The sequence below is a fragment of the Spermophilus citellus genome, assembly GCF_964194105.1.
Source record: "Spermophilus citellus genome assembly, chromosome: 17".
In the NCBI taxonomy this organism is placed as follows: Eukaryota; Metazoa; Chordata; class Mammalia; order Rodentia; family Sciuridae; genus Spermophilus; species Spermophilus citellus.
This window is the reverse complement of record NC_138199.1, coordinates 51,574,718-51,596,330: the sequence shown is the minus strand read 5'-3', so window position 1 is coordinate 51,596,330 and position 21,613 is coordinate 51,574,718. Positions and strand designations below refer to the sequence as shown.

Below are 21,613 nucleotides of genomic sequence, written 5' to 3'. Positions count from 1 at the left end.
TAGGGCCTAGTGCCAATCTCAGGCCTAATGATCTCAGTGAATGGCAAGGAACAAAATCCTCCCCACTGGGAACTGGAGATACTTATTCAGCATTATCTAGCAGTACCCTGGTGAGAACTTAGACTGTTCCGAAGTGCTATGGTTTGGATATGGTTTGTTACACACCAAAGGGTCATGTGTCAGAAGCTTGGACCCTCTGTGGCAATGACAGGTAGAGTGGTAGAATCTTTAAAAGAAGGGGCCCAGTAGAAAATGATTACATCATGGGGCTCCACTCTTAGAAGGAATTGGTCTCCCAGGAGTGGGTCAGGTTTTTAGGGAATGATTGTTTCCTTTAAGAATGGGCATCTTGCCGGGCATGGTAATGCATGCTTGTAATCCCAGAAGCTTGGGATGTTGAGGCAAGAGGATTGTAAGTTCCAAGTCAGCCTCAGCAATTTAGCGAGGCCCTTACTAAGAGAGATCCTGTTTCAAAGCTAAAAATCGAAAAAAGGTGGGGGTGCTGGGGATGTGGCTCAGTGGTTAAGCACCTCTGGGTTCAATCATTGATACAAAACAAAACAAAACAAAACAAAAAGAACAGCCCCTCCCCTGAACCCCTCTTCTGCACACACTCCTGCCACTATCATGGCATCTGTTACTACAATGCCATCTACCATGAGGCTTTCACCAGAGCCAAAAAGATGCACACCATAATCTTAAAACAATGAGCTATGAATACACAGACTCAGATATTTTGTTACAGCCACAGAAAATAGACTAAGACAAGAGAGGTCCCCACTTAATTCCTGCTGGTAGTGGAGAGACTGATAAGTAGAAAGCAACAACTGGGATTAAATATCACAGGCCTATTACTTCGGCCATTTACTTCATGACAGGACAATCAATTTTAGCCAACTTTAATTCCCCACCATCACTCCCCTTTCTGCTTCTAAAGAGTTAACAGAAAGAAGAAAAAAGGAGGAAGATGTTTTTAAAAGAACAGCAACAGGCTGGAGACATAGCTCGTTGGTAGAGTGTGTGCCTGGGTTCAATCCCCAGCACCACAAAAAAAAAAAAGAGAGAACAACAACTCCTGTAGTATGGGCAAGTTGAAATTAGTGCTACTCAGTGCAAAAGCACTGGGTGACCAACACCAGCCAGGCCCACCTAAGGCCCAGCCAGGCCTTAGGGTGTGGGAGCACCACACCCTAAGCTAGCAGCAGGCACTGTGTTGGGGAATCTCAGCCTTCAGTGGGTTATACCACATAACAGAAACCTCTACCCAGAATGGCGGAGACACTGAAACAGGTTCAAAGGAATTAAGAATATCTTGGTTTCAATAAACAAAGGGACCATACTAGATAAACAAGCAAACTATTGTGAGAAAGAATCAGAAATGAAAAACATTTTCTCAGTCATTGTTATATCAAAAGAAATTCCGTGGACATAACTGTTTGGAAAAGAAAATATCCACTACTACTGGGGCTTAGTTTCATACCATTTATGTATTTTATTTAAAGGCATGAGAAGAAGAAAGGCTCACGACTGTCTCCCAAAAGCCTTTCTATGGTTGCTGACAACTGACATTTTCAATAAACAAAACCAACCATACTACATTTAACTCAAAACTATACTTAAAAGCTAGGAGTGAGGCATATGCTTATAATCCTAGAGACTCAGGAGGCTGAGGCAGGAGGATTATGAATTCCAGGCCAGCCTCAGCAACTTAGCAAGATCCTTTATTTTTTATTTCAAAAATAAAAAGGACTGGGGATGTAGCTGTGGTAGAGCACCACTGAGTTTAATCCCTAGTACTGAAAAAAAGAAACCAAATCTATACTTAAAAGACAGAGCTAGGCGTAGTGGAGCACACCTGTAATCCCAATGGCTCAGGAGGCTGAGACAGGAGGATCACGAGTTCAAAGCCAGCCTCAGCAATGGCGAGGCACTAAGCCACACATTGAGACCCTGTCTAAATAAAATACAAAATAGGGCTGGGGATGTGGCTCAGTGGTCAAGTGCCTCCAAGTTCAATCCATTCTACCTATGAAGAAACTGAGGCCCACTGAGCTTAGAGATCCTGCTAATGGTACAGAACCAATAAAAATGGCCTGCCTTGAACACCTGTTCTATCTAAGGAAGAGTTAGCGGTGGTTCTGCCATAGCCCAGGGAACTTCTTGAAGGGGTTCTCCAGGACTGTCCTTAGAGAGCCTGCCCCTCTGACAGGTAGTCCAGGACAGTTATAGCACTGTTTCATGAATGTTCTAGTCTCTTCCCGATCACTCTCACGCTTTACAACTTATTTTGAAACACTTCAGCCCTTCCATCCTGATGTGGTTGGTCCTTTCCTTTAAAAGAAAAAAACTCAAGAGAACGAATAAGGTGGCATATGCCTATAAATCCCAGCAATCTGGGAGGCTAAGGTAGGAGGATCATAAGTTCTGACTGAGCAATTAAGCAAGCCCTAAGCAGCTTACTGAGACCCTGTTTCAAAATAAAAATAAATAAATAAATAGGGCTGGAAATGTAGCTCAGTGGTAAAGCGCCCAATCCCTAGTACTCCTCCCTGCCTCCCCCAAAATTCATACATGAATTTCTCTTGAACATATTAAGTATCTTTAAAAAAAATTATCTTGGGTTCAAATAAATGCCTCTTTGAATTTATCCTTTTCCTCACTGGTATTATAACAAAGAGAAAGCTTTGTGGGATTGCTTATAATATTGCTAAATTCAGCATAATGTTTCAGAGATAAAAGTAATTATGTATCTAATCATTTATTCTCAAAGATATAGTGCTATACAACTTATGTTTAAACAGATCAGGATAATAAGCAACACAAAATTATCTGATTGTTTGCTTACTTGGATTTTAATGACCACATAAACTTGCCTATTTAATTGTATTACTTTTAACCTTGAGGTTCACAAATAGCAATTTGAAACCTGTTAACCTTCTGATATTCATTGGTGTCAACCTGACCATTTTACTGTTTGCCCCCAAATACAGCAAATGATTACTGCACTCTCATAAATCTAGAACATGTTAACAGAAGAGGTTAGAAATGTTAAGAAATCTACCAGATATGTATCAAATAAAGGAGCTTTAAGCACAGTGTTTAAAAGTTCCTAAAGAGGCCAGGTATGGTAACAAATATCTGTATCAGTTTGACGTGGGAGGTTAAGGCAGGAGGACTGCAGTTCGAGGCAAGCCTGGATAACTCAGGAAAACCCTGTCTCAAAAAGGACTGAGGCATAGCTCAGTGATAAAATGCCCCAGGCTCAATTGCAGGAATGAGGAAAGAAAGAAAACAAACAAAAACAAAAGAAATGGAAAGAAATCCAAGATAAGACACCAGTGTAGCTGAAAGGTAAGAGTGAGGTGGAACACTAATCATGAGCAACTTTCCTCTGATTCTCCTTTCAGGAGTCCCTGGCACAAATCTATTTCCCAGCCATGCCGCTATTTTTCTCTTCTCCCCAACAAATGCCAAGTTAAGGGCAAAAAAATATCTTCCAGGTGTGAGTACCCTAAACACCCAGGATTGTTCTGCTCCCTGAATTCCAGAATCAGATCAGGAACCACATTTGCTTCACAATCAGGGGTCTCTTCCCCTGCCCCCATTACTAGGGATTGAATCCAGGGGTACTTTATCACTGTGCTACATTCCCAATCCTTTTTACTTTTAAGACAGGGCCTCACTAAATTGTTGAGGCTGGCCTTGAATTTGCAATCTTCTTGCCTTAGCCTCCCAAATAGCTGGGATTACCAGGTATGCCCACTGCACTTGGCTAGGTCCTCTTTTTCTTAGAAACATAGAGGATAAATTTTCTTAGAAATGTAAATATAAAGAGAATAAACTAGGGAAGCTAGGTGACCATAAATTGCCTGTAATCCCAGCAGCTTGCCAGGCTGAGGCAGGAGGATCGCAAGTTCAAAGCCAGCCTTAGCAAAAGTGAGGTGCTGGGGCTGCAGATGTGGCTCAAGCGGTGGCGCGCTCGCCTAGCATGCGTGCGGCCCGGGTTCGATCCTCAGCACCACATACAAACAAAGATGCTGTACCCGCCGATAACTAAATAATAAATATTAAAAAAAAAAAAGTGAGGTGCTAAGCAACTCAAATGAGACCCTGTCTCTAAATAAAATACAAAAATAGGGCTGAGGATGTGGCTCAGTGGTTGAGTGCCCCTGAGTTCAATTCTCAGTAATAAACAAACAAACAAACAAACAAATAGATAAATAAAAAAATAAATGGCCAAGGGTCAAAGAAGTTTCAACTAACAGTGACATACTATTAATATCCCACTCCATTGTCCAACTTAAGAAAAACTGCAATGTGCCAGGTATAGCGGCACATGCCTATAATCCCAGCAACCTGAGAGGCTAAGGCAGGAGGATGCCAGCCTCAGCAACTTAGTGAGACCCTATCTCAAAATGAAAAATAAAAAGGTCTGAGAATGTAGCTTGGCAATAAATCCCCAGTGGGTTCAATTCTCAGTACTAAATCAAACCAAACAAACAACTGCAATGTAATGAATTATTGACAATGCAAATTTCTGGGGTGTGAGGGAGATTCATTCTTCCTTATATAATCTTACAGAGTATTTGGCCTTTTTACATCTACATGTATTTTCATATATTTTTAAAAATAAATATATAGTGGAATATCAGCCATAAAGAACAATGACTTGGGGCTGGTGTTGTGGCTCAGTGGTGGAGCACTTGCCTCACTTGTGTGAGGCATTGGGTTTGATTTTCAGCACCACATATAAATAAATCAATAAAATAAAGGTCCATCAATATCTAAAAAAAGAACAATGACTTTATCATATTTGGAAATAAATGGATGGATATGGAGACTATCATGCTAACTGAAATAAGCCAGTTCCAAAAAGCCAAAGGTTGAATGTTTTGGCTGATATGTAAAAGCTAACCCACAATAAGGGGGAAGAGTGGAAGAAGAAATACTCAGTAGATTAGACAAATGGGAATGAAGGAAAGGGAGGTGGGGAGAGAAAAAGGAAAGACAGTGGAATGAATCCAAAATAATTTTCCTAATGTACATATATAAATACATTGTGTATATCCATAAGAATAGGGTCCTAATTAGAATAAAATATATTCCAAGCTTGCACAATTATATCAAAATGAATTCTACTGTCATGTATAAAAGAACCAATTAAAAAAAAGGAAATACATAGAAGTCAGGTGTGTTGGCACATGTGACCACATGTAATTTCAGAAACTCAAGAGGATGAGATAGGAGGATTGCAAATTCAAAGCCAATCTGAGCAACTCAGTGAGACCCTGTCTCAAAATAAAAGATAAAAAGGACTGGGAGTCTAGTTCGGCGGTAAAGCATTCCTGGAAGAAAGAAAGAGAAAAAGAGAGAAAAAGAAATAGAGTATTTTAGATATAATATCTGAATATAATAATTCAGATATTTCTGAATTACTGAATAAGCGAATTCAGCAAAGTTGAAGGATATAATATAAATATACAAAAAGTAACTGAATTTCTATATAAGTAAAAATTAATTAAAATTAAGAAAATTCTAATTAAAATAACATAAAAATGATCAAACACTTAGGAATAAATTTACACTTGATCTTAGCCAAAGGAGAAATTTTAGGAAAAATTTAACAAAAGAAGTACAAAATTTTTCTTACGAAAAATTACAAAATATTGTTCAAAGAGTTTATAGAAAAAACATCCCATGTCCACGGATCAGAACACTTACTATTGATAACATGGCAATACTCAGCTCAAACTCTATCAAAATCTGTTTTGTTTTTTTTTAAAGAGAGAGGAGAGAGAGAGAGAGAGAGAGAGAGAACTTTTAATATTTATTTTTTAGTTTTTTTTTTTTTTGGTGGACACAACATCTTTGTTTGTATGTGGTGCTGAGGATCGAACCCGGGCCGCACGCATGCCAGGCGAGCGCGCTACCGCTTGAGCCACATCCCCAGCCCAAACAGGTAAAATTATTAAAAAAAAAAAAAAAGAAAGAAAGAAATGCAAGGGACCCAGAATAGCCAAAAAAATCTCAAAAAAGAAGACCAATGTTGGAGAACTCACACTTCTTAATTTCAAAACTTACTAGAGCTGGGTGTTTAGTAAGAGCACATGTAAAAAAAAGTACATTACAAATCCCAGCAACTCGGGAGGATCGCAAGTTTGTTCAGCAACTTTTTTTTTTAAGTGATGAAAGTTTAATACATTAAAATGATATTTATTATTATCACATTTTGCCATTTCTGAACAATACAAAGTAGAGGCAAATAGTAACACTTCATAAAAACGATGAGTTCCCTATTCCTTTCCCTAAGACCCAGCCCTCCCTCAAATATCCCCTCCCACCCCTTACAGAACTCTGTCCTGAATAAAACATTTAAATACATCATAAATAGTAAATTATGAAAAAAAATAGCAAGAATTGTTTCTTTCCGTCTTGTAAAAAACATGGCAGCAAAGACAGGCAGCCAGAAACTGGTTGGAGGCGTCTAATATAGACAGTTATTTGGTGTACGGGTTAACCTACTATCCAGGTACAGTGGGATGGAGAAGAGATATTGTGGGACTTCAACAATCTGCCTGAGACACAAGGCCCTCTTCTTCCCCTGACAAGAACAGACAATTCAGACAGACAGCCACAAACAACTCTTAGAGATGGGCAGGAGAGAGCTTATATAGCTCCCACTTCCAACTTCCCTGCATGAAGCACAGCAATGACCTTACCAGGAAGCTGCTGGCTCCCCAAGAGTTTAAGAAAACATTCTCAATTCTGGTAGATATGGACTTCCTGGTAGTCTCCCTCCACCTTAGCTCCATGAACAACAGAACATTTTTGGGGGGAAAATGGGAAGAACAAGAAATCTCCTTTAGAGAATGTAAAGTCTTCAATTTTTAGAAAATAACCAGAATACATTTCAAATTGCAGAACAGTAATAACTATATGGTCTGGCAGTGAACAGGGTCCTCCCTAGAAGAGCTCTGAAGAGCCTCATACCCATCCCACTGGATTAACAAAAGGAGTAAGACAACCCCATGTTGCACTGTCTCCATTCCTTCATCCTGGAGAAATCAAGAGAGGAGGAGTTAAAGAGGAACTCTGCTGGCAGAGCAGTCACCATATTTCTGCTTCACCAACACCAGGGCTCTTCTGTGGGAAGAGGTATACAAATAGGTCTCTCTTTGATACTTCTGGAATTTGATCTGAAACTGCCTTGAAATTGTGCTATGAACTGTTTGTTCTTTTCCTTTTTTAAGGAAAAAAGAAGGTTGGGAGGTGGTTAACACACTTACTCTCCCAAAAATCTTTACAGAAAGTGCAGGGTCTTATTCAGGGATCAGAGAGAAAGAGCTAAGATGGGGATAATTTGTCAGCCAGTCTGTCCTGAGGAAATTAATAAGAGTCCAGCTCCTGATGTAAGGTAGATGAGGAGGGAAGAAACCCAAAGTCCAGCAACCCCACTTCCAGCACAAAGACTGGGGCTTTGAAAAAATTCAGTTGTGGAAGCCAAGGCAGGCCAGTTGAAAATTCATGCCACCCAACTTAAGTGGAGGGGATACTGCTGTCCTCAATTGTCCAAAAAATATGGAACGCTTCACGAATTTGCGTGTCATCCTTGCGCAGGGGCCATGCTAATCTTCTCTGCATCGTTCCAATTTTAGTATATGTGCTGCCGAAGCGAGCACTTGTTCAGCAACTTATCAAGGCTTTAAGCAACTTAGGAAGACCTTGTCTCAAAAATAAATAATAAAAAAGGGTTGGGGATATGGCTCAGTAGTAAAGTCCCTCTGAGTTCAATCCCTGGTACCAAAAAGAAAAAAAAAAATACTACAAAAAACATAGTAATCAAAGACAATGTGGGACTGGGGTTGTGGCTCAGCAGTAGAGTACTTGCCTAGCACATACAAGATGCTGGGTTCAATCCTCAGCACCACATAAAAATAAATAAATAAAATGAAAGGATTGTGTCCAACTTAAAAAAAAAAAAGACAATGTGATATAAAGACTGACAAACAGCTCAATGGAACAGAACTGAAAGTCTGTAAATAAACCTGCACATTTACAATAATTGATTTCAACAAGAATGCCAAGATTATTCAATGGGGAAAGAACTGTCTCTTCAATAAATAGTCAAATGGTGCTAGGAAAATTTTATGTTCACATGAAAAAAAATGAGGTGGGATCTCCTCCTCACACTATACACAAAATTAACTCAGGATGGATCATAAACTTAATTTAACAGCTAAAACTATAGGTATTTTAGAAGAAAATTTAGGCATTAATCTCCATTACTTTGGGTTTAGGTAAAACATAGTCATCCCTTGGTATGCAGAGGGAATTGGTTCCAGGACCTCTGTGGACAATAGATTTGCAAATGCTCAAGTTCCTTACATAAATGGCCTATTTGCATAAACCTATGCACATCCTTCTGCTGTATACTTTCAATCATGTATATAATACACAAACACATATATACATATTTTAATCATTTCTAGATTACTTATAATACCTAATACAATGTAAATGCCATTATACAGTTGCTGTATTGTATTGATTAGGGAATAATGACATGAAAAAAAAGTATACATGTTTAAAACAGATAATTTTTTTTTCTTTTTGTGATACTAGTGATTGAAACCAGTTCTCTATCACTGAACTACATCTAAGTCTTTTTTTTTTTTTAAGAGAGAGAGAATTTTAATATTTATTTTTTAGTTTTCGGCAGACACAACATCTTTGTTTGTATGTGGTGCTGAGGATCAAAGCCGGGCCACATGCTTGCCAGGTGAGAGCGCTACCGCTTGAGCCACATCCCCAGCCCACATCTAAGTCTTATTTATTTTTCATTTTATTTATTTTTCATTTTTAAGACAGGGTCTTACAAAGTTGCCCAGGAGGGTCTCAAACTTGCAATTTTCCTGCCTCAGTCTCCTAATTAGTTAAGATACAGGTATGTGCCACCATGCCCAGCAATTTTTTAAAAAATATGTTCGATCTGAAGTTCGTTGAATCCACTGATGCAAAACCTGTGGATATAGAGAGATGACTATAACAAACAACAACAACAAAAGAAAATTGAAAAGTAGGTGATGGGAAAAGGTATAACGGCAGCCACACCCCAAAAATCCCAACATGGCGCCTGAGGTGCTTCTCTTCCTGTGTCTCCATTTCCCGCCGGCACCAAAAACTCCCGCTGGCGCCAATACTCACTCCCACCAGCGGGAAACCTTAGCCCCAATTAGAACTAATTTCGTGGGCTCTAGAACTGACATCTGGAAGAACTTACCAATAAACGGGTAACCCGTCATTTACCTAAGCCCTGCCACCTCTCCTTAGATCTATATAAGCCCACAGCCTTTTGTAATAAAGTGGAACTTCCCCGGTGATTTGTCTCGCATCGCATCTTCTTTCATTGGTGCTGAAACCTGGGAGACGGGTGAGCTCATTTTAACAGAGCCCCATCTCCGGCTCCGCTGAGACATCTCGCCCTCGTCCACCTTTTCAGGTGCTGGCTCTTTACACCACCGTTCCTACTTACGTAAGTTCCCCTTCTGGCTCCTCACCCTCTTCCGGCTACAGCAGGAACTGTGACCGGGATTGTCTGGCACACTCCTGACGCCTGAAAGAGGGAGAGAAGCCACCCCGCTAAGGTCTTTATAGCCGCAGTGGACTCTCTGATGACCCCTTCTCCTTTTGGGGAGTGAGGCTTCTGGGTTCAGGCGAGACCCCCCTCTGTTTCTTCCTTCTCCTACTTCTGTAACCAGTAAATCCTAGTACTAGGTTCTTCGTGGCCTCCGGCTTTTGCCTCCTGAGAGTTGCAGTTCGGTCTTCGCGATCCCCAAGGTCCTAAAAGGGGACACCCTTTTTGCCCTTGCTGATAGTTTCCAGCCTGAAGGTTCTCTCTCTCTCTCCATCTCTTTCTGTGACCATGGGTGCCTCCTCATCTATACCTGAAACCTCGCCCCTCAAATGTCTAATGAAAAATCTGACCACACTCTCCCTCACACCAGACATCAAGCCCAAACTCCTAATCAAATTCTATACCCAAGATTGGCCTACATATCCTCTGGATAATGGCAATCATTGGCCTCTAAAAGGCTCATTAGATCCAAATCTTCTCCAGGACCTTTTTAACTACTGCCAGCGTCTGAAAAAGGGGAAGGAGATTTCCAGGTCTTCTCGCACAACACCCTGCTCTCTGCCTTTCCTGCTCTCTCTCTCAAGTTCTCCTTGCTTGCAAACCCCTCCCTTCCCCTACTCCTACTCCTGACCTCTCGGACTCTTCCCCATTTGATCCAGCAGACGAACCCCCACCTTATCCCTTGGCCCCACCTGCTCCTCCTCTCCCACCATCCCCTCCCTCCTCCTCCACCTGATCCCACGGATCCTCAGCCTTCTGTTTCATCCCCTTCCCCTCCGCCCTCTTCCGCCACCGCCTCCTCCACTTCCTCCTCTGGGGAGACATCCCCTTCCCCTCCCTCTTCTCCCTGTCCGGCGCCAACCGACTCTTTCAGTTCTCCTGTTACCAGGTCTAAGGGACCCCTTCTTGTTCTCATGACGATAGCACCCCTTCATGAGGTGGCTGGTCCCGAGTACATGTGCCCTTCTCCATGTTGGATCTTACTCAGCTAGAAAGGAAGTTAGGCTCATTCACCACTGACCCCACCACTTACATTCGGGAATTTCAATGGGTCCTGCAAGCATATAGCCTCACTCATCATGACATTTACATGCTCCTGGCCAATACACTTCTCCCTGAGGAAAGGAGACGGGTCTGGGAACTAGCCCAGGCCCACGCTGATGAGAATCATAGAACCAATCTTAACCACCCTACGGGCCCACACGCTGTCCCGAAGCAGGATCCTCCATGGGATTACAACACCCCTGGAGGCTTACCCTCTCATGACCTTTTTGCATCCTGCCTCTTGGTGGGCCTGAAGAAGGCCGCCCGCAAGGCCGTTAATTTTCAAAAAGTGCAGGAGGTCATTCAGAAGAAGGAAGAAACACCTTGAGAATTCCTGGATAGACTAACCAAGGCCCTCCAACAGTACACAAACCTCGACCAGGAAACCCCTGACAGCCGTCATGTCTTAATGACATATTTCCTGGCCCAAAGCTACCTTGACATTAAAGCCAAACTTAAGAAGCTTGAACAGGGCCCTGCTACTTCTCAGACCGAAATCCTCGCGGTCGCTTTCAAGGTTTTCCATGGTAGGGAGGATGAAAGCAAACACCGCAGGCAGAAGGCCAAAAACGCCAAATTCCAAATGTTGGCCCAGGTCATTCAGGGAAGGTCATCACCACACCGTCCTAATAAGATGCTCCCTGGAGCTTGCTTCAAATGTGGTAAGGAGGGACATTGGGCTAAGGCTTGTCCTTCACCGAGGACATCCTCCACCCCCTGCCCAAAATGCCACCAAAGGGGGCATTGGGGGTCAGACTGTCCAACAACCTGGAGGGGAGGCTGGTCAGCCACCCCGCAACCCCAGCCTCTCCTGGGCTTGGTAGAGGAGGATTGACAGAGCCCTGGGCCTTCCCTCCCGACTATTACCATCAAGAAATAAGAGCCTAGGGTCACCTTCCTAGTAGACGGACGCTCCATTACGTTCCTCTTGGATACTGGTGCCACTTTTTCGGTTTTGAGGGAGTATTGGGGTCCTACCATGCCCTCAAAAACTCCTATTGTTGGGGTAGAAAGAAAACAGATTTTCCCCTGGAAACCCCCCCACCTTATCATGTTATATGCAGGGATCCCTTTTATCCTTCACACACTCCTTTCTTGTTATGACCCACTGTCCCATTCCCCTTCTGCGAAGGGACATACTTTCACTACTGAAGGTCACCATTCACATATCACCCCACACTTCTCCCACCTTTCATTTCCTCATGATGTTCCTAGGGGCAGACACACCTCCTTTACATTCTCCCACAACTATCTAAACCAGTTAACCCTGAGGTTTGGGACACAACTACGCCCTCTATGGCTAAGTGCAGTCCTATTCATATTGTCTTACGGGACACTTCAAGATAATATTAATCAACCACAATATCCACTTACAACCACAGCCCTCCTCGGATTAGAACCTATCATCCAGGATTTATTACAGAATGGGTATCTTAGGCCTACACACTCTCCTTTCAACACCCCCATTCTGGCAGTTAGGAAACCTAACGGGTCCTACAGACTGGTCGAAGACCTTCGCCTCGTCAACTCCTCTGTGGTCCCCATTCACCCGCTCGTGCCCAACCCCTACACCCTTCTCAGATCCCTGCTACTACTACCCACTTCTCAGTCCTAGATTTAAATGATGCCTTCTTTTCTATTCCCTTGTCCTCAGAATCTCAGGATTTCTTTGCTTTTACATGGACTGATCCTCGCACCCACCATTCTCGTCAGATTATCTGGACCGTCCTTGCCCAGCTTCTCAATTTCCTAGCAGATAAGGGATATAGGGTATTTCCCCACAAGCCCCAGGTTTCCCAGTCTACTGTCACCTACCTTGGTTTTCGCCTTGCACCCGGAAAAAAGGAGATAACATTGGATAGGAGGTAACTCCTCTCTAATCTTCCGGTACCTCATATGAAAGCCGAAATACTATCATTCCTAGACTAGCAGGGTATTTTAGGGCCTGGATCCCAAATTATTCATTTCTAGCCAAACCCCTGTATGACCTAGCAAAGGGACCCCCTAGTGAACCTCTCGCCTCCGCCCCCCCACCACTTCCAATTATGACCCCTCTGGGGGACATATAATGGCCACTTTAGATTGTCCACCTGAAGCCCCTACTTCTTCCAGTAAGAACAAGGACCTTTTCGAGTTCCTCCATACTCTATTCCATTCCAATTCTCAGTCTTTGACCTTCTTCTTACAGAGCTTCTTCTCCCTCACATCCTCTGACAAAGCCTTGCTACAGAATATAGCCTCTAGTTGTCAGATCTGTCAGCAGACTAACCCTCATACTCCTTTAAGGCCCAAACCGTTCCTCTCCCACCAGGCCTGGGGACATATTCCTGTTGCTGACTGGCAGGTAGACTTCACCAACATGCCCACAGTATGGCACACTAAATACCTCCTTGTCTTTGTAGACACTTTCTCTGGCTGGGTTGAAGCATTTCCCACTTCCAATAAAAAGGCTTCCACTGTAGCTTCAATCTTGGTGACAGACATCATCCCGAGATTTGGTATGCCCACTTCCCTACAATCCGACAATGGCCCTGATTTTATCTCTAGGATCACACAAAGGGTCTCTCAAACCCTCTCCTTCAAGTGGCATTTCCACTGTCCATATCGCCCCCAGGCTTCAGGAAAAGTGTAAAGGGTAAATCAGACCCTGAAGGAGGCTCTCACCAAATTAACTATGGAATTAAACTTAGACTGGGTCAAGCTCCTTCCCTTGGCTTTGCTTCAGATCAGAGCTCTCCCTAAGAAACCATCTTTACTATCTCCCTTTGAGACAATGTATGGGAGACCTCTTATACACCCCCCTGGGTTGGTCGTTTCACAAGGACCTCTCATACGAGATTTGTCTTTACCTCTCTTGTTTCAGCTCCGCTCGGAACTCTGGAAATATCAGGACTGGCTTCTTCCGGACCCAGATTCCTCTCCAAACATTCCTCCCTTAACACCTGGGAGTTTAGTCTATTATAATACCCCGGAGGAAAAAGGGCCTCTTGCCCCAAAATGGGAAGGCCCTTATCCAGTCATTCTCTGTACTCCCACCGTCGCCAAACTTTCCTTACCAGACAACCGTCTCACCCCCTGGATTCACATTTCTAGGTTGAAGCCATACCATCAAGAGGTCTCATCTACTGATGACAGGACCATCCCAGAGGAACTCCAAGAGTCACCTCATGAACCTCCCCTTTACTCCTGCTCTCCACACCCATCTCATCCTTTCAAGTTGCGACTCACACGGTGTTCCCTGCAGCCCAATTCTTCTAAAAAAAGGCACAATGAGCTCTCCCAACACTCTAATTCTCCTTCTTTGCTTATTTTCTGTGCTCTGTTGGGCCTGGTCTTCACCTTCCCCTCCTACTATGTACAAATTCACCCTTCGGAAACAATACTCGGAACACGGCAAGAAGGTCCGAACAGTTGATGAAAAAACTTGCTCCATCCACAACTGCACCTCTGTGTCCCTAATAATGTCACCTTCCAAATCCCTCAGTCCTGGTAGCTGGAACTGGCCTTTCATTTGCTTCCTTTTTGATCAGACTATTGATTATTGCTGCTGGTGGCCACAGGTTTATAATAGGACAGTGTCCTTACTGGTCATGTATGATTCATTATGAGGATCATTCATATAAAGCCTCTAATCGAGGTAAATTATTCACAAGACATGGTGCACATGGTCTTCCGGGGGGATGGTATATACTAGACATATCTGACCCCAAGGCCCAACATTGGGATTATGTTGAGATTGCTATCTATGCTCAACAATTTGCAGCCAAACCCACAGGATGGATGACTGTTGCCTGCTCTCTGATAACGCCACCTGAGGCAACCATCCAAGTAGTCCAGCATATCAGGGAGTCAGAATCAAAACTTCAAAGATCTTATCCATAGCCCATCCAAAGGGGATGCAGAGCCTTCAACCCCCTCAGCCCCCCCCCATGGCTTAATTTGCTGCACCAAACCCTCCGATTATTAAATTCCACCCCTTTCTGTGCCCACTTCTCAGTGCTTCCTCTGTGCTTTACTTAGTCGTCCGCTTCTAGCAGCAGTCCCATTATCAGCAGGAAATATTTCAGCAAAAACCTATAATTTCTCAAAGAAAGGACAACCCCTACACGTGGCACGCATCCCACTGTGGGAAAGTTATTCCACCAATGCTTCATTCCCCTTCATCTGTTTCCACTCACCAACAATGAATCCTTTACCCATTTGTTCCTTGAGCTATAGCACCCCATCGAGCCCTGTGTTTATGCAACCTGGACATTTCCTCTGGTGTAACAGGTCTTTAAGTACCTCAACGACCAATATCTCTGGCACCTGTTTCTTGGTTACTGTAGTTCCTCAGCTGTCTTTGTACACTTCCGCCAAATTCCGACAACTGGTCCCACCTTCCCGCACTCGTAGGGCAGTCTTTCTGCTGGTTCTGGTAGGCTTCACATTAACAACCTCAGTAGCGGGTCTCGGACTCTCTGGTGGAGCTATAGGTCATTCTCTATGGGCATCCAATGACCTTCAACAAAAACTGCAAGATGCACTTGATACCACTGCTGAATCTCTAGGCTCCTTACAGCGGCAGGTTACTTCATTGGCACAAGTGGCTTTACAGAACCGACGAGCGATTGATCTCCTCACTGCAGAAAAAGGGGGCACATGCCTATTCCTCAGAGAGGAATGTTGCTACTATATTAATGAGTCGGGGTTAATAGAAAAGAATGTTGTCAAATTGCAGGAATTATCGGCCCAATTGCTCAAACCCACTCCCCCTAATCCCATAGCAGGGTTCTTCCAATCCTCTCTTGCCACGTACTGGCTACCTTTCTTGGAACCCCTTATTGGGGTACTCCTTTTTGTTCTCTCTTGCCCTGCATAATGAAGTTTCTTCAAACTCAATTACAGAAAATTTCTAACCAGACTTTCAACCAGCTTCTGCTTAGGAACTACCAGCCTCTGATGACCGATGAGCCCCTAACATTATCAAGAGAACAGATCACTCAGTGTTGAAGCTTACTACTTGACACAATGGATTATGGGCATATTTCTTCTCAGGGATTACCAACGGCTTCCTGAACAAGATGACTCCAACTCCTCTTGCGAAGCTCTCACCCGATGCTGACAACGCAAAAACAATGGCCATCGGACATCGAGAGACAATGAGCCCAGAGAACCTCTTAGCCTGCCACCCTGAATTTTTTAGCCTTTGTGTCCTTTTAAGCCTCCTCATAGCCCTTGGCCTTTTCTGTCAGTCCCCCAACATGGAACTCCTGCCAAAAACTAATCCTTGCTTTAATCCTCATCCTGTTTTTGTTTTTGTTCGCTCTGATCATTTTCAGGTGCTGGTAACGTCATGTTGAGGTAATGCTTCCAATACTTCATAGAGTCCCTGTTACAAGACCAGTGGCTGATACCAACAATCTCCTCCATCCAGAACTGTTCGATGCCATTGATGACTTGTGGCTTCAAGGAACTTTTATAGACTTCACCCCTACCGAAGTAGTGTCTATAGCCACTGGATTTTATTTCTGGTTGCCATGGTATCCCCAGACATGCCCCCCACCCAACATTCCTCCACTTCCCCTTTCTAGGTCCCACACCGCCCCCACACAGCAGGAAGCAGCCAGATCTGACCAACGATGCCCCAGTTCCTAAGAAAACAAAAAGGGAGGAATGTTGGGAAAACGTATAATGGCAGCCACACCCCAAAAAACCCAACATGGCGCCTGAGGTATTTCTCTTCTTGTGTTTCCATTTCCCACTGGCGCCAAAAACTTCCGCTGGCACCAATATTCACTCCCGCCAGTGGGAAACCTTAGCCCCAATAAGAACTAATTTTGTGGGCTCTGGAACTGACATCTGGAAGAACTTACCAATAAATGGGTAACCCGTCATTTACCTAAGCCCTGCCACCTCTCCTTAGATCTATATAAGCCCACAGCCTTTTGTAATAAAGTGGAACTTCTCCGGTGATTTGTCTCGCATCGCATCTTCTTTCAGTAGGAACTCACTGAATCAAAATATTGTTTTTCAAAGTATAGAAAGTAAAAAGACAACTCACAGAATGGGAGGAAATATTTGCAACTCATTCTTTTTTTTTTTTGAGAGAGAGAAAAATTTTTAATATTTATTTTTTAGTTTTCGGTGGACACAACATCTTTATTTTTATGTGGTGCTGAGGATCGAATCCAGCGCCCTGCGCATGCCAGGTGAGCCCGCTACCGCTTGAGCCACATCCCCAGCTCGCAAATCATTCTTTTAACCAGGGACTTATACTGAGAATATATAAAATACTCTAAAACCCAATAAATAACCCAATTGTAAAATGAGCAGAGTGAGTGGCTGGTAAGATAGAGGATGGTAAGATAGAAGCTGGAAATAGACCTCAGTGACAGAATGCCTGTGCTCTACTACTAAGCAACAATCCCAGCCCTGAATCATACACTTTAAATAGGTGAATTAGCTGGGCATGGTGATGCATGCCTGTAATCCCAGTGACTCAAGAGGCTGAGGCAGGAGGATGGTAAGATAGAGGCCAGCCTCAGCAACTTAGTAAGGAGACCCGAAGCAAGTTAGTGAGATCCTGTCTCAAAACAGAAAAAGATCATGAATTTTACATTATATGACTTAGATCTCAATAAAGAAAGGAAGGAAGGAAATCACGAATAAGCAGAGGCTTTTATTAGCCAAAGAGAGGACAATCTAAGTTTCAATAATCATAATTGTAATGGGTTGAAACTCACTGTGTAGTCAGCTGTCACTATAGAAAAATATGTTAAGATAATCAACTTGTAAGCTGGGCACAGTGGCACACACCAGTAATTCCAGTGACTCTGAAGGCTGAGGAAAAAAGATCACAAGTTCAAGCCCAACCTCAGCAACTTAGCAAAACCTTGTCAAAATAAAAATGAAAAAGGATTAAGGGTATAGCTCATTGGTAGAATACTCTGGGTTCAATCCCCAGTATCCCCCCCCCCCAAAAGATAATCAACTTTAAAGGAGAAAAAGTTCATTGTGGCCAAAATTTTAGAAATTTCAGTCTACGGCTGCTAGGCCCCACCGCCTCTGGGCCTATGGTGAGGCAGTACATCATGATAGAAGCACATGGCAGGAAGGTGCTCACCTCATGACATCCAGTGAGCAAGGGACTGGGGTCCAAATGTCCCTTTCAAGGTCATGCCCCCAATGACCTAACACACTTCTACAAAGCCCCACCTTCCTCCCAAAGGTCCCTCCATCTCCAAATAGTGCTACAGCCTAGTGACCAAGCCTTTAACACATGGGCCTTTGAAGGACACTCCAGATCCAAAATATAGTTCCCATCAAGTATATATAAACCCCACATGTTCCTAATTTTTTTTTTAAATGTCACCTTCAAAGGACAATGCAGGGGGCTCGGATTGTGGCTCAGTGGTAGAGCTCTCGTCTAACATGTGTGAGGCCCTGGGTTCGATCCTCAGTATCACATAAAAATAAGTAAAGAAAATAAAGGTATTGTGTCCAGCTACTTCTAAAAAATAAATATTAAAAAAAAGGACAATGCAGAATCAGTTTATTATCTTGAAAACTGGTAAATAAAAAGAATAAAGCATTTATACAATTTTCCATGAATTCGGTAAACAAATGACAGACGAGGGGGAAGTGTTTAAAATTATATAATATATGAGAGCAGAGTGTGTGTTTTTTGTTTGTTTGTTTTTTTTGGTACTGGGAATTAAACCCAGGAACACTTTACCACTGAGCTACAACCTTAGCCCTTTTTATTAATTATTATTTTGGTACCAGGGATTGAACTTAGGGGCACTTAATCAGAGACACAACGTCAGCCCCCATCCCCTTTTTTGGGACAGGGTCTTGCTAATTTGCTCAGGGGCTCACTAAGTTGCTGAAGCTGGCTTTAAGCTTACAATTCTCTTGCTTCAACCTACCAAGTCACAGGGATCACAGGCAGGTACCACCATACAGCAAAAATGAAGTTTTGAATGTTAAGTAATTTTCATGTCATAAAATACTCATTTGCTTTTTTGTTTCCCCAAATTTAACAATATAAAATGTTTTTTTGAATGAATAAAAAATTTAATAAAAAATAAAAGGGCTGGGGATGTGGCTCAACTGGTAACGCGCTCGCCTGGAGTGCGTGCGGCCCGGGTTCGATCCTCAGCACCACATACCAACAAAGATGTTGTGTCCGCCGAGAACTAAAAAATAAATATTAAAAATAAAATTCTCTTCTCTCTCTCTCTTTGAAAAAAAATAAATAAATAAAAATTAAAAAAAAAGCTTAAAAAAAAAAAAAAGAAGAGCAGGGTGTGGGGTACCTGCTATAGTTCCAGCTACTTAGGAAGCTATAGTCTTGTGAAAAGGATAAAGAACAAGTTTGGATCAGAATCTTGCTATTTTGCTACTTATAAGAAATATGAGGGCTGGGGCTGGGGCTCAATAGTAGAGTGCTCACCTAGCATGTGAGGCACTGGGTTCAATCTTGGGCACCACATAAAAATAAAGATATTGTGTCCACCTAAAACCAAAAATATAAATATTTAAAAAAAAAGAAAGAAAGAAATACAGAGGACAGAATGACATGTTGAATTATGAGTGTGCAATCACTAAAATCCAGGGAAATTCTCCATCTTAACAGCCCAATTCAACCTATAGATTAAATTAAAAGATTTAGAAGACATCAAATTTCTAAAAATGAGTAAGATTATATTTTGGTCATATTTGGGTGATAGAAGTATTCATAGAAAAATAAAAGGAGTGCCAGGGTTGTGACTCAGTGGTAGAGTGATTGCCTACATGTGTGAGACACTGGGTTCGATCTCTGGCACCACACAAAAATAAACAAATAAAATAAAAGAGGTATTGTGTTCATCTACAACTAAAAAAAATTAAAAACTAAATAAATAAACAAACAAAATAAAGGTATTGTGTCCATCTACAAACTAAAAAAAAATTTTAAAAATTAAAAAAAAAAAAGGAAATGTTTACTAGTAATGGCAGAGGGAGATTAGAATGGGGTTCATGGAAGGATTTTTGCAGAGTTCTAGTTCTTCTGCCTGAATGGTGTTCATCTTATATAATTAAACTATGCATTTGATTTGTGTGCTTTTCTCTTTTATAATTAAAAAGGAGAAAGAAAAGAGAAATCTATCACTTATAAAGTACTGCACCCCTTTACCTCAAAAATATCCAAACTGAGTCAGTCAAGTCTTTGAATCCAATTACTATGTTATAGGAAATTCAGAGGACAATTGAATATATTAAACTATACCATGTGCAACAGGTAAATTCTAGACAGGACAATGTTTTAAATATAGGCTGGGCGCCTAGCTCAATGACATATACTTAGTACGCATGAGGTACTGGGCTCAGTTCACAGCACCTCCTCAAAAAAATTAAATATATAAATAGAACAAAGAAGAGATGGAAGAGGAAAACTATAAATTAAAAATAGATTTGCTGGGCATAGTGGCATGCACTGTGTTACTAGCTATGTAGGAGGCTGAGACAGGAGAATTGCTTGAGCTCAAGATCAGCCTGTGCAACATAGCAAGACCCAGTCTCTTAAAGAAAAAAAAAATGTAAGAGACATTAACCAATTGTCATATGCAATTCAAAAGCTGAGTTTTTTTGTTTTGTTTTGTTTGGGGGGCTTTTTGGGATTATGACTTTGATGCATAGTTTTTTTAAAAATATTTTTTTTAGTTATAAATGGACACACTATCTTTATTCATTTTTATGTGGTGCTGAGGATCAAACTGAGTGCCTCACATGTGCAAGGCAAGTGCTTTGCCACTGAGCCACAACCCCAGCCAGATAATAATGCATACTTTTGATCTATCTAATCTTAAGAGAAAAAAATTAGAACAACTCAAATTGAGGAAAATTCTCAAAAATAATGATCGTACTACACTTCAAAAACTGTCAATATTTAGCTGGGTACAGTGGCACACGCCTGTAATCCCACTGGCTCAGGAGGCTGAAGCAGGAAGATTTCGAGTTCAAAGCCAGCCTCAGCAAAAGCAAGATGCTAAGTAACTCAGTGAGATCCTGTTTTTAAATAAAATACAAAATAAGGCTAGGGATGTGACTCAGTGGTTGAGTGCCTCTGAGTTCAATCCCAGGTACAAACCCCGCCCACACACACACACACACACATATTATATATTTTAGGTATATAATGATCTCACGGATATACTTTTTTTCCTTTTTCTTTTTGGTAGTACTAGGGATTAAACACAGGGGTACTTTACCACTGAGCTACGTCCCAGGTCTTTTTTATTTGATTTTAAGACAGGTTCTCATTAAGTTGCCAAGGTTGGCCTTAACTTGCAATCCTTCTGCCTCAGCCTCCTGAGTCACTAGGATTACAGGAATGTGTAATCCTAATGGCTGATGAGGATTACACATGTGTAATCACCACTCATGGCTAAATACACATTTGTTTGTTTGTTTTTCCCCAGAATTGTTCCTCTCCATAGAAATCTTTAGTAAAAGGCAAAAGACTCATATGATCTTAAAAGAAACCAGAGTACGAATATGTTTTTTAAATAGACATTATCTACTTGTCATAACCAAAAGACATAACAATACAACCTGGTAGCCTGGATGGTATTCTGAAACAAAAGGACTTTAGGTAAAAAAGAAATCTGAATACGAATTAATTAATAATTTATTAATAATGGCTTATTAATTGTGACAAACATAATTGTGACTAGTATAAGATGTAAATAGTAGAAGAAATTAGGCAAGGAGTTGTATGGAATTTCTATATTTTTTCTTTTTAATCTTTGTAATTTTTCTATAAATATACACATATTCTAAAATAAGATTTTGAAAAAATAATAATCTTTAAGAGAAACAAAGTATTTGCATACAATATGTGGGATTTGCTCCAAAATAATAAGGACAAAACATAAAATCTGATTTATGCATTTATATATGTTATTCTTC

The 21,613-nt window shown here is 41.7% G+C and overlaps 1 protein-coding gene across 3 annotated transcripts in view; it reads right to left on the bottom strand.

Annotated features, from left to right (window-relative positions):
• SOCS7 (suppressor of cytokine signaling 7) overlaps positions 1–21,613 on the bottom strand; it is a 54,412-nt gene that overhangs the window by 9,855 nt on the left and 22,944 nt on the right. The gene's annotated exons all lie outside the window — the stretch shown is intronic.